Consider the following 13,597-nt stretch of genomic DNA (forward strand, 5'->3'; position numbering starts at 1 on the left):
TGGGAGAAGTTTCTTTCGGCAGCCATTTCGTATACCCAGGTGACAAAAGTGTAGAATGCACTCGGAAGGCCAAAGGGGCAGGAACTCCATCCGCTGCCCTTGGTAAATAATCAAGGAAACAGGTTGGAAGACCAGGCAGACACTCTTCAAACACATTTTTAGTAGGTATCTAGCTCCGCACACTATACACAGACATTCATTAAACACAAAGAAATAGAAAAATACAAGACACTGGACCGCAAATGCCTAATAGAAACTATTTACATAACCGTCCTTTCAGCATTGCTGAGCTTAGAGCAGCATTGAACATCTGAAAAAGCTCTGCGCCGGGGGAGATAGGATCATGTATGACATGATTAAGAACAAGCACACGGACACACAATTACATTGCTCGCCCTTTTCAATAACATTTGGGCAGCCGGACATCTTCCAGCGGCATGGAAAGAAGCTATCGTTGTCGCATTCTTGAACCAGGGTAAAGACCCACCCTTGGTAACAAGCTACCGGCCGATAGCGCTTACAAGCTGCTGTGTAAGCTTTGCGAAAAAAAAAAAAGATAAATCGCCGTCTTTTTCATTTCCTAGAATCAAGCAACATACTTTGATCCCTACCAATGTGGTTTTAGAGGAGGCAGATCCACAACCGACCATCTTGTGCGCATTGAGGCAAATATCCGCGATGCAGTTGCCCATAAACAATACTTCTTGTCAGTTTTTCTGGATATGGAAAAGGTCTATGACACCACATGGCGCTACGGTATTATCAAATACCTATCAGGAATTGGCATCCGTGGCACCACAAGCTCAGCCTAATTGAAAGCTATCTCTCACACCGCACTTTCCGTGTTAGAATTGGTAGTGCTGTGTCTAGGTCGTTTACACAAGAAACTGGGGTACCGCATGGTGGCGTACTTAGCTGTACCCTTTTTATTGTTAAAATGAATTCTTTACGTTCGTGGATTCCACAAAGTACGTTTTATTCAGCATGTGTCAATGATGTGCAGATTGGATTTAAATCGTGTAACATCGCAGTCTGCGAACGACACGTTCAGTTTGGGTTCAACGAAGTCTCGACATGGGTAAATCCGAACAGCTTTAAGCTGAATCCCCAAAAGAGCTGCTGCATCCTCTTTACAAGGAAGAGGGGCCTTGTCCGAGAGCCCAATACCTAGCTACATGATGAACGCTTGCCTTTGAATACACAGCACAAATTTCTTGGTGCCATACATGACTTTAAACTGACATTTCTCCCACACATAAAGTATTCGAAAGCCAAATTTTTAAAAACAATCGCCATTCTTAAAATTCTTACGCGCAAGACATGGGGCAGTGGCACGGGCTGCTTAATAAACCTGTACAGGAGCCTTATACGGTCACGTCTGGACTGTGTTTGCGCGGTGTATCACTACCGCTCCAAGTGCATTAAAGATTTTGGATCCCATTCACCATTTAGGTATTCGCCTGGCCACAGGCGTCATAAGTCCTATTCGGAGTTTATACGTAGAATCCAATGAGTGGTCATTCCACCTGCAAAAAACATATATAAGCTTCCCATAATTCCTCAAAGTACAATCTAATTCTGAACATCCTTCTTATAAAACCATTAATAATTTCACGTCAGCCACGCTATTTCAAAACCGACCTTCATTGAGAAAACCTTTCTATTTAGACGTGAGGAAATTGAGCGAGGAAATGAACGTCCCAGTACATGTGCATCCACTGATGGCTCCAACAAGGCTGTTGCCACCGTGGCTGTGGCAACTGATAGAATGCGACATGTCCTTTGTCGAAGTTACAAAGCATGCTCCAGAGATGCACATCCGTATGCATTTTCTGGAACTCCAGCTGAACTACTGTCCAGAATTTTATACATCAAAGTCACCTAATGGCGTATCCTACGCGGCAGTTGGGCCATCCTTCTCGGGATGCAATATTCTGCACTCAGATACAAGCATCCTTACGACAGAAGCTTACGCATTACTCTCGATGTAAAACGCATAAAGGCGTTAAAACTAGAAAAAGCTGTCATATTTACAAACTCTCTGAGCGTAGGTAGAGCTTTAGTGTCTTTGCGGAAACATGAAAATTGAGTAGTCAATGACTTCTATTCATGTATGTGCACTATGTATGCATCCAACCAACATACTGCCAGGCCACAGAGGCATAATGGGCACATCATATTGACCGCAAATAAAGACGGGGACAGCGGAAGAGAACACAAAAACGACACGGGCGTTAAGGAGATAAAGATTCTGGGGAGAAGCCAGGACCAGACTGCACGCGAAATGATGGAGGCAAATCATATACAAAAGAAAGGCCAAGTGACACTTCCATTATGTTGTTTCAATCCGAGATAGATTTTTTTTAAATATTTGGTTGCCCCGCTAGGCTGATGAGTGTTCTTGTTTGCTGCGTTCTGCGCATGTTCTATTTGTCTATATATGCCCACGGGTTGCCGTGAATAAACCAGTTGAAAGTTACCACCCATGTCGTTTCTGTGTTCTCTTCCGCTGTCCCCGTCGTTATTTGCGGTCAATATGATATGCAGTAAACACCAACTAGGCCAAACTGAAGTTCTTCTGAAGCATAGTCATATATAGTGGGCAATATACTTGCAATGAGAAGTTGATTTGCTCGCCGTCCGCCAGATGGCGCAACCTGTCAGATCAACAGGGGCTTTAGATCAGCAGCTTGGCTCCCGTCTGCAAAATCTGTGCTCGTAGCCGAAAGCAGTTTATGCTTCATTCTACAAAATGCAGGCAAGTACCGAGGTTTAAATAGATCTCAAACAACTTAGACTACAATATGCTACCCTGCGAGTGATGTTTGCTCTCGAATAGACGACTGGTTTGTGGACAGGAATTTTTAAAAGTCCATCGGCCAAATACGGAAGACGCTGTAAAGCTCGCGTCGCCGGGCATATGTAGTAATACCAGAGTTAGTTGTATCAACTGTATGCCCAATACGCTTTGTTACAGTACCTTAAAGGAATTGGTCTAAAGGACTTTGTAGGCGCATTTGCTCGTACCGCGTCTAATCCTACCTCCCCCAACCCCACCCCACACACACCCTTTCTTTTTATATGTATATCCCTTCCCATGACGGATTGACCAGTTCAAGTTGTCAACTTGTCAGTAAACGATAACCGTCATAGGCATTACCGTAATAAACACAATTCCACGATGAGACTGTGTGAGGATGCGCTACTCTCACGCCTCCTCTGATATGTTGTTTTCCCCGCATGTCTCACGTCTCCTGTAATTCGGTTTTTATGCGCAGATTAGTGCCGGCGGCAGCTCGGTCTGGTTGCAGCGCATTACGAGAGATGGCGCTTCCAGCTCCACCTAAATAACATCTAACCGCTTAACGGCGGGGTCGGTAAGAACGACAGGGAGTAGGCTCAACGTTACCAGACTATTAACGTTGGAGTAGGCTCTTCCTCTTTGGCTTCGGATCGAAAAGCAGCGCGGACGCTCCGCGCGTGCGCCGATCCATGCTTCTGCGATACCGTCTCGCGAGGCCTACACCGGAATGGGCGAACACGATCGTTCGAACGCGTCACTGTTCACGTGACCGTACACGCGAACGACCAGGCATTAATATCCAGCATGGGGCGAACATATTCGCTCGCTATACGGCCGCGGTGAGTCGGACTTCCTCGATTTGTCGCGCACCCATCGGCATGTTTTGTGGATAGCAACTCGCCTAGCAGGCATTTGTCTATGAAAGGTGCAATACATGAACTTGTGATTGTTTACACTACTGTGTCGTCGTTCCTTTGTCTCAAGAGCACGGGTGAGACCTCCACAACTGCAACGTAACACACGAGCCACGTAACACATCCATAATTAAAGGTGAAAAACATAGAGGGAGCTTGAAAATACGCTCTGTAGTGCTGCAAAGTATAACATATATTATATGTGTACACTAAATATTAAAGGTTTCGGGAATGATGCCGAAATTATCCTATTAGGTGACATGAATGCCCACATACAGGATCTAGATGGCTATACCGACAACGGGAAGTCAATGCTAGACCTTTGTGAGCAACATAACCTCGTTATCGTGAATACAGGGCCTAAGTGTGAAGGGAAGATCACGTGGGAAGTGGGAAACCGGCAATCGACTTACTGTCTGATGAGAGAAGGAATTCATAAGTTGAGAGAAATGGTCATTGATGAGGAAGGGTATAGCAGCATAGGGGGTGACCATAAACGCATCATTTTGAAAATAGGATATATAGTTGGGAAAGAGAGCAAGGAGTGCAAAATGGCCAGTCCAAATTTGAACGCTGAACAAATAACAAATATACTCACAAGAGTCGAGGAAGAACTTGGCAAATGGCCAAGTAAAGAGTGGGAATATACTGAGCTTCAAAGTGTAATAGCGACAGAAATACGGAAAGAGAAAGAAACATGTTCGTTGGAAAAGAAAAAAGAAACCCAAGATCTGGTGGAATAGGGAGATACGAGAAGCAATCGCCGAACGACAGAAAGCACCCCGAGAGCACAGGCAGGCAAAGAAGGCGCAGTTGCCACAGTATGAAGTAGCCAGTAAATGGGAAATCTACCGGAAGAAAATGTCTATGGTTCAAATACTGGTGCAAGCAAAGATAAAAGGTGAAAGTGAACGGAACCACATAAAATTATTAGGCAGGAAGTCAACAGCAATACAACAACATGTCCTAGACGAATATGGAAACAAACTGGAAGAGGAATTAAGCGGCAATAAACTACAGCCGACCCTTTCCAAGGTAATGACGAAGTTGTATTTGAAGAAAAAAAGGGCATGAAAGAGAACCAGATGAAAAAGGAACTGGTGCTGACAAATTTCAACTGGAAGAAAGCCGAAGACAAAATTCGTAAGCGCTCAGCCACAGGGCTAGAAGAGGTTCCCGTTAGGCTAATAACGAACTAGGACCAAAAAGTAAGGAAGCTCTGGTGAAAGCAGTGGAAAAAACTTTAAACGATCGATGAATACCAGACAGTTGGCGACAAAGTAGAATGAATTTATTTATAAAGGTAAGGGGGAGAAAGATATAATTCACTCGCATAGACCGTTGACCATTACATTGGTAATATACAGGCTAGGGATGCAGGCAATCGAATTAAAGCTTCAAGCATGGGTAGAGAATATTGGTATTTTGGGGGAACTTCAGAATAGGTAGGCGTTTGTAGGGTAACTTATTTGTTCTTACTCAGTGTATTGAAATATCAACAATAGAAAGCAGACCGTTATATGTGTCTTTTCTAGACATTACAGGAGCCTATGACAACGTAGACCACGACATATTGTGGGATATGCTGGAAGGGGAAGGCTTAGGTAACAATTGTCTACAGCTTTTGAGAGATATTTACCTAGAAAACACCCTTTGTGTTCAATAGGAAGGGATGAGGAGCGAGGAGAAAGTTGATGTCAACAAGGGACTGAGGCAGGGGTGCCATTTATCCCCGCTGCTGTTTATGATGTACATGGTGAGGATGGAGAGGGCGCTAAATGGAAGTAATATCGGGTTTAATCTTTCATACGAGCAGGCAGGTACAGTAGCAGAGCAGCAGCTCCCACATTTATTTTATGCGGACGACATTGTGTTGCTAGCTAACAAGCAAAGTGATTCGCAACGTCTGGCTAATATCTGTGGACAGGAAGGCGATAATTTAGGTTTCAAATTTAGCGTGAGAAAACCAGGTGTTGTGCTATTCAATGAAAACAGTGAACAGACAGTGGCAATATAGGGCCATGAAATACCTCGTGTAAAAGAATAAAAAGACCTTGGTATATGGATAAGCGAAGGCAATAGACATATGGAAACACGGGTAAAAGCAATAACTGTAAAGGGTATGAGAAATGCACCCATAATGAAGCACAAAGCGCTGTGGGGATACAACAGGTACGAGGTGCTCCGGGGTATGTGAAAAGGTGTGAGGGTTCCAGGACTTCATTTGGAAATGCGGTTGTTTGCTTGAAATATGGGGTACACTAGGGACTCGATGGCAACCAAAGGTCAGTGGGACGCCTCGCATTTGGGCGCTCACGGGAAGACTACAAATGAAGCTGTGCAGGGTGATATGGGCTGGACAAGTTTGAAATGAAGGAAGCCCACACTAAAACTTATTATGAATAATGACTGAAGAATATAGAAGAAAGTAAATGGGCTGGGAGAGTGTTGGAGGTGTTTGTACAGAAAAAAAACATTGATTCACAGTGGAGGAAAAGAACTAGGAAGCTTACAAGCAAGTATGTGGCCTGTAGGGTGAACAACACGGCAACAAAGAACGTCAAGCGGAAAGTCACAGAGGCTGAAATAATCTCATGGGTGGCGGCAATGGAAAAGAAACCTGCCATGAGTAACTACTTAAGAGGAAAAAACGAAATCAGGAAAGAAACAATTTATGATAACTCAAAGGGAAACTCATTGCTTTTCGAAGCGAGATCATGATGCCTTAGAACACGCACCTATAAAGCGAGATATAAGAAGGAAGAAGAAGCACGTGCTTGCTGCGGTAAAGCTACGGAAACGATGGAGCATATGTTTTAGTAGAATGTGAGGATATCTGTCCAGCGGTCTATTTAGGCATCAATGGACTACTTGAAGCCCTTGGGCTCAGCGAGAGCAGGGAGAAAGTAAACATATCCGAAATAGAGATTAGTAAGAGGCGATTGGAATATTGGTGGAAGAAAAGTTTCCGAGCTGGGTGGTCGAATGCCCCGGAGACCCACCTACAGGCTTGCGAGGGGAGATACGCAGAGACCCTGAACTTACATAGGGGAACTAGAATTAGATATCCGCCACAACACAAAGACCTCTCAAAGCAGGAAGCGACCAGCTGGCGCAGACTACAGACAAACTCCTTCCCCAACTTACACGTGCTCAATAAGATGTTTCCGACACAATACAGGGTCACCTGCCTTTGGTGCGGTGCAAAACCTACACTCTACCACATCACCTGGGAGTGCGAACGCAACAAAGCATTCCACAAACACGAACACCCGATTGCGGAGCAATGGGAGAGTCGGCTCACCAGCAGCGAGCTCACGGCCCAAAGGGCCCTAGTGCAGCACGCGAGCGATGCAGCGCGACTCAGTGGAGCCTTGGAATAGGGGCCCACCCTTGCTGAAGAGAAGTCTCAAGTCGCCAGCGCCAAGAAGATGAAGACGACGGAGACCTCGTAACCGCGAAACTCTTGAAAGACTCAAAAGTTTTCACTCACTCACTCACTCACTCACTCACTCACACACACAAAAAAACGAGGACGTACAAAAACAAAGTTCACAATAGAAAATTCGCCAGAAAATTTGGTTACGGCAATTCATCGTAGGTTTTTTTTTCTTCTTTTTTAATCTAGGTAGGAGATTAGGCAGTGTAATAGCAAGAGCTTGGTGGCGCAACGCACCGCCCCATTCCAAAGGGCACGCTCATAACATCCATTCATCCATCATTCTTTGTTGCCTTTGCCCACGACCGGCTTCATAAAGCCGGTCGTGCCTTTGCCGAGGCCTGGAGGCCTTCAGACAGCGATCCAATCGAGTGCGCATTAAGCGGTCATAATTGTCTAACTAGGCACATCGATAAGTTTCTTGTTTTTTGTAAAGGGCCCCTTCTCGTTCTTTGCTTTTCTTCGAGGGCGTTCTGTTTGTCCATTGTGAATTTATGATTAACGCCATTAATGTTGGATTTCAATACGTTCTCAGTCTCTCGACAACCGTGGCTTTCTCGGAAAAAGGAAACACAAAAACGTTAGGCATTAGGCTGATTGAAATATGCACTTAAGTGTGGTTTTCTCCTTTGTTACTTTTCAGGAATCTCGAACGAGGGCTGCAGGTACGATTATGATAGCGTTTTATGTGAAGAACTTGTGAACTTGGCTGTTCTCGTAGTTAGTTGGGTGCTCTCTGTTTGTTGTGCCTTAGGCGTGGCGTGGTTTACTTCCAGAAGGTGTCACCTGGCAGGCCTTGGAACGATCGGCGAAACGACGCAGAGGCACGAGGTCTACGGTCTCTTCAAGGTGTTTGGATACTGCAACCCCTTTGAGATCTCCTGTAGCGGCGGACGGGCTGTTATGATCGACCTGTCAAGTGTGAGAGACATTCAGGCGTACGTTCCCATGACAAGATGATTTGCCTGGTTCCACAAAAGGCTGTTACGATAAGCCTGGACGTCAACATGTCGTGTGAGAAGCGTTCAAGCGGGCGTCCCCATGTCGACATAATTGCCCTCTTCTCCGAAACATCGTCACCCCTTTTATTCCCCGAGCTGCCACAAAGGGACGGACGAAGAGAAGAAAAGCCGAAAGGAAAGAGGCCGTCGACGGCAGAACTTGACGAAAGCACTAATACTTCCACATGATATCCAAGAAGACAGCGACGACCACCAGACCGCAAAGGGTTATTTAAGGCCGTCCTGGCCTCCGTGTTAATCAGAACCGCTCGAGACTCAGAGGAGAGTCACAACCATGTACCAATGAAGTGATTACAATATTTTCTACTTTTTTTCATCATCACGATGCCCGGCTTCGTCGTCGTTTCCTTATTGCGGTGAAGACCCACCTCACCCGGTTGAGATCTTATCACCATCAGGCTGTCTTTCTGCTGTGGCTTTTGTAGAAGCATGATTGTTCAAAGTGCAACAATTAAAGGGACACTAGAGGCAAATATTAAAGGGCCCCTGAAGCGGTTCGGACAAATTTTGTAGACGCGTAGGGTTCAGCTAAAGTTAATCATTCGCACCACAAGTTGCGTGAAACGTCTCATATTAAGAGAGCTACGGACGATTACAAGTTACCCTCCTCCATAGTCATGCAATTTCTCCTCCACTCGTTCGCCGAGAGATCGGGGCTAAGCTCCGCCTTCACTGGCTCTGCGTCATGATGGCACGTCGTGTCGTCGACTTCCGGTTCTCTAGGAGCGAGCGCGCGAAGCCTCTTCAAACTCCGCCAGCTGCTTGGCAGTCGACCCCAAGCGAGAGCTATCGAAGCAGCGTGCGTTGCGAGCATTTCATTGCTGCTAAAGCCCCTCCATACACGTTTCCGCCGACCAGGTGCGGCGGTGGCGCGTGGATGGAGGGGCTTTAGTTACTGCTGTGTGGTTGAGCTCTGTACCACCAGGTGGCTGCACCGTGCAGAGCATTCACATTTGTGCTTCTGCTTATCCCGTGAAACGACACAGTCAAACGGCCAAGCCCTGTCCCCTAGCGCTTGCGTTTACCCTATACCGGACTCGCGAAACGCTACTGCGTTAATAATCTTCCGGTGTAAGGTGACGGCCGCAAACTCGCAAATCCTGGCGACGATCGGATAGCGGCAGTCCGATGCGTTGCAGCCAGTCCGCTCGTCTGCTGCCTTGCAGAGGGACACGATATGTCGCAGCTTCACATATTGCCAGTCACCACGTTTGCGGTCCACAACGCGACAAAGTCGAATCATAGAGCTCGCGAAAAGACTGAGACTGACTCTGACCGCGGAGCTCTCGTCAAAATGGAGCACGTTGCAACACAAGCAGACGACGCTTGCTGTGTGCCGGAAGTGCTTAAAGGGACACTAAAGTGAAAAGTGATTTCTTCTGCATCAGTAAATTACCGTTCTACAACGCCAAAAACGCCACTCTTACAACAATAAGACGTTTGGTAAGCCAGAAAAAGCGCAAGAACGAAATAAGGGTGGTGACACCTGCTTAAGTTCCCGCACCTGGGGGCTGTGACGTCTTGAATTTGATGCCATCTTCTAGGGCCTACTAATTACATATAGCGGTACAGATTGACTACATTGTGTTCTAAAGGAACCAAATATTAAACATGGCAACTTTCGGGAACCTTTATTCAGCCAACGCGGCCCAAATGCGAAAACATACTTTGGAATCCCTGACGTCACGCCCCCTGACGTCGCGCCGAAACCCCGGCGCGGGGGTTTCGGCACGAAATTGAAATACTGATACTTGGACCTTCAATTTCTTATCTAATAATCAAACTATTTTTTTGAAATTACTGCCTGCAGGGTTATCAAACAATGCTTCATTAGTCTAAACTGATTTATTGTTTCGCTTTAGTGTCCCTTTAAGCGTAGTGAGAAATTGTTATTGTGCATTCTCTTTCTGTTTTTTATAGAAACAAATTAACTAAGATTCCAACTATTACAAACATCATTTGTTCAGCATAAAGGTGGAAAAATTATCGAAGACGCGCCCTGGGCAGCCAATAGGATAGCTCGCGCTACTGACGTCGATTGGGTGATTTACGTCATATGGATATGGGCGGCTGAAAATTCCGCCGAGCAGTGTGCTGTGATTGGCAGCTATGTACATTTTTAAAAGCTTGTAATAAATTGCACGCTTTACGCGGAGCACTTAGGTGCGTCAATTATTGATCAGAAGGACTTACTCTAACGACCCAGTACGTCTGTAGAAAATCGTCAAAATCGTTTCAGGGTCCCTTTAGGTCAAGCAAAAGTGATAGATTAGAGATCGAGAATCTCTGAGGCGTCAATATTATCACGAACAGGATTTCAATAATCGAGAAACTGAGGTAAATGCAGGACATGATTAGAGACTCCTCGGGACATTCAAGCACTTGCCCGATCACGAAAGCCCTTCTCTGTTTCAACTGGTCGTTGCAGAAAGCATCCTCGTATTGCATTATAAGATGAAATAAAATGCTACTTGTCCAGTTCCATTTCATGCTCAGTAAAAAGAACTTATTGAGATTACCGTTGACAACGACGCGGGCGGTCCAAAGGTTTCGTTTTCACTCGACTCTGCGCCGCCCACGCTCTTGCGTTTCAGTACTTTCCTGATCGCGTAATGCTGCGCTAGTTTTGATGGCTCGCGAAACTCGCACAAACTGCAAGTAGCAGAGAATTCAACTTCCATGTAATGTCGCGGGATGCCCGAACGGTCTACGCCATTTGACCAAGGCAGCTGAAGCGGCGAATCCGCCGCTCTGTCATGCTCTGTCTTTATCTGGATGGATGGATGTTATGAGCGTCCCCTTTTGAACGGGGCGGTGGGTTGCGCCACCAAGCTCTTGCTACTATGCTGCCTAATATCCTACCTAGGTTAACCAATGAAAAAAGAAGAAAAAAAGACACTATGAACTACCACGTCCAAATTTTCTGATCCCCTATTGCGAACTGTGCTTTTGTATGTCTCCGTCTTTTGTCGTTTCCCTACTTTTCTTCCACCAATTCTCCAATCGCCTCTTACTAATGTCTATTGGGGACCTGTTTGCTTTACGTACCACTGCTCCCGCTAAACCCAAGGGCTTCAAGGAGGCCAGTGGTGCCTAAATCGACCGCTGGGTATATATAGACGTCTTCACATTCTAATAAAACATGCTCCGTCGTTTTCCTAGCTTTACCGCAGCAAGCACATGCTTCTTTTTCCTTCTTATATCTCGCTTTATAGGTGCGTGTTCTAAGGCATCCCGATCTTGCTTCGAAAAGTAATGAGCTTCCATTTGAGTAATCATAAATGGTTTCTTTCCTGATTTCGTTTTTTCCTCTTAAGTAGTTACTCATGGCAGGTTTCTTTTCCATTGCCGCCACCCACGAGATTAATTCAGCCTCTCCGACTTTCCGCTTGACCTTCTTTGTTGCTGTGTTGCCCACCCCACAGGCCGCATACTTGCTGGTAAGCTTCCTATATAGTTCTTTTCCTGCACTGTGAATCAATGTTTTGCCTGTACAGATACCTGAACACTCTCCCAGACCATTTACTTTCTTCCATATTCCTCAGCCGTTCTTCATACTCAATTTTACTGCGAGCTTCTCTCACTTCAAGACTAGTTCAGCCCATATCCCCCTGCACAGCTTCATTTGTAGCCTTCCCATGAGCGCCCAATGCGAGGCGACCCACTGACCTTTGGTTGCTGTCGAGTCCTGATTGTACCCCGGATTTAAAGCAAACAACCGCATTTCCAAAAGTAAGTCCTGGAACCATTACCCCTTTCCACATACCTTGGAGGACCTCGTACCTATTGTATCCCCATAGCGCTCTGTGCTTCATTATGGATGCATTTCTCGTCCCCTTGACTGTTATGGTTTTTTCCTGTGTCTTCATATATCCATTGCCTTCGTTTATCCATATACCAAGGTATTTATATTCTGTTACCCGAGGTATTTCTTGGCCCTGTATCTTCACTGTCTGTTCACTGTTTTCGTTGAATACCACAACACCTGATTTTCTAACATTAAATTTCAAACCTAAATTATTTCCTTCCTGTCCACAGATATTAGCCAGACATTGCAAATCACTTTGCTTGTTAGCGAGCAACACAATGTCGTCCGCATAAAATAAACCTGGGAGTTGCTGCTCTATTACTGTACCTGCGTGTTTGTATGAGAGACTAAACCCGATATTACTTCCTTCTAGCGCCCTCTCCATCCTCACCATGTACATCATAAACAGCAGCGGGGATAAAGGGCACCCCTGCCTCAGTCCCTTGTTGATATGAACTTTCTCCGCGCTCCTCATCCCTTCCCATTCAACTCAAACGGTATTTTCTAGGTAAATCGCTCTCAAAAGCTGTAGACAATCGTTACGTAAGCCTTCCCCTTCCAGAATATCCCAAAAAATGTTGCGGTCTACGTTGTCGTAGGCTCCTGTAATGTCCAAAAAGGCCACATACAACGGTCTGCTTTCTGCTTTTGATATTTCAATACACTGAGTAAGAACAAACAAGTTGTCATCCAAACGCCTACCTATTCTGAAACCATTCTGAAGCTCTCCCAAAATGCCATTATTCTCTGTCCATGCTTGAAGCTTTAATTTGATTGCCTGCATTGCTAGCCTGTATATTACAGGCTAGCAATGTCAATGTTATTATGCCGCCGTCTGTCTGGCGCCGTTTTACTCACCGACGGCAGCAGAGGGCGGTAATGGCGTATGCAACGTCACCACTCCACCCCCACCCCCCCTCCGGTTGGCTGGCGGGAGATTTGAATTTCGGAAAAAAGGCATTCGAACCTTTAAGATGCAATTTTCTCGTAAAATAAGTCCTTTCTTGGCAAGAGACAAGATTTGCCAGGTTTTAGGAATGGTATTTAAACAGTCCACGTCGACTTCTTTGCCTGTAGTGTCCCTTTAAACATATAACTTGCTTGTAGGCTCGCCAGTACAATTCCGGTTGCGCTGATCCACCTGCCCAGCGATTCCCTATTACTGAAGGGAGACCTGCAAATAAGAACACCGCTTCGCATGCAAAAAAATGCTCTACTGTGACGCTTCTTAAACGAATGTGATGCATCACGAGAGCTCTCTACTCGCGTGATGTTCTAAACAAAGACACATTCGTTTATTTACATGTGAAGGTAAATGCCAGAGCCCTTCGAGGCTTGGTTGTGGCACAAAAGGCACGAAGGTGCTATTGCTTCCGACGTCGTCGTGCGATCACATGTCAAACCTAAACTGTACGAAAGAGATTCCAAACCGAAATTCGCGCCATGCTTTATCGAATGAATGCGCACATCGTGATTTACACAAATTAAGCTCTTAGCAAGCGCTTTCTGTAAACTTAATATTCACAAATCACCTTCATAAACCCATCAGGTATGCATTTTTAATGACAAAGCGTAAGGCGATCTGTACTTGTTTTCAGCCCTTTCAATAGT

This window comes from Dermacentor albipictus, chromosome 1, assembly GCF_038994185.2.
Source record: "Dermacentor albipictus isolate Rhodes 1998 colony chromosome 1, USDA_Dalb.pri_finalv2, whole genome shotgun sequence".
Classification (NCBI taxonomy): domain Eukaryota; kingdom Metazoa; phylum Arthropoda; class Arachnida; order Ixodida; family Ixodidae; genus Dermacentor; species Dermacentor albipictus.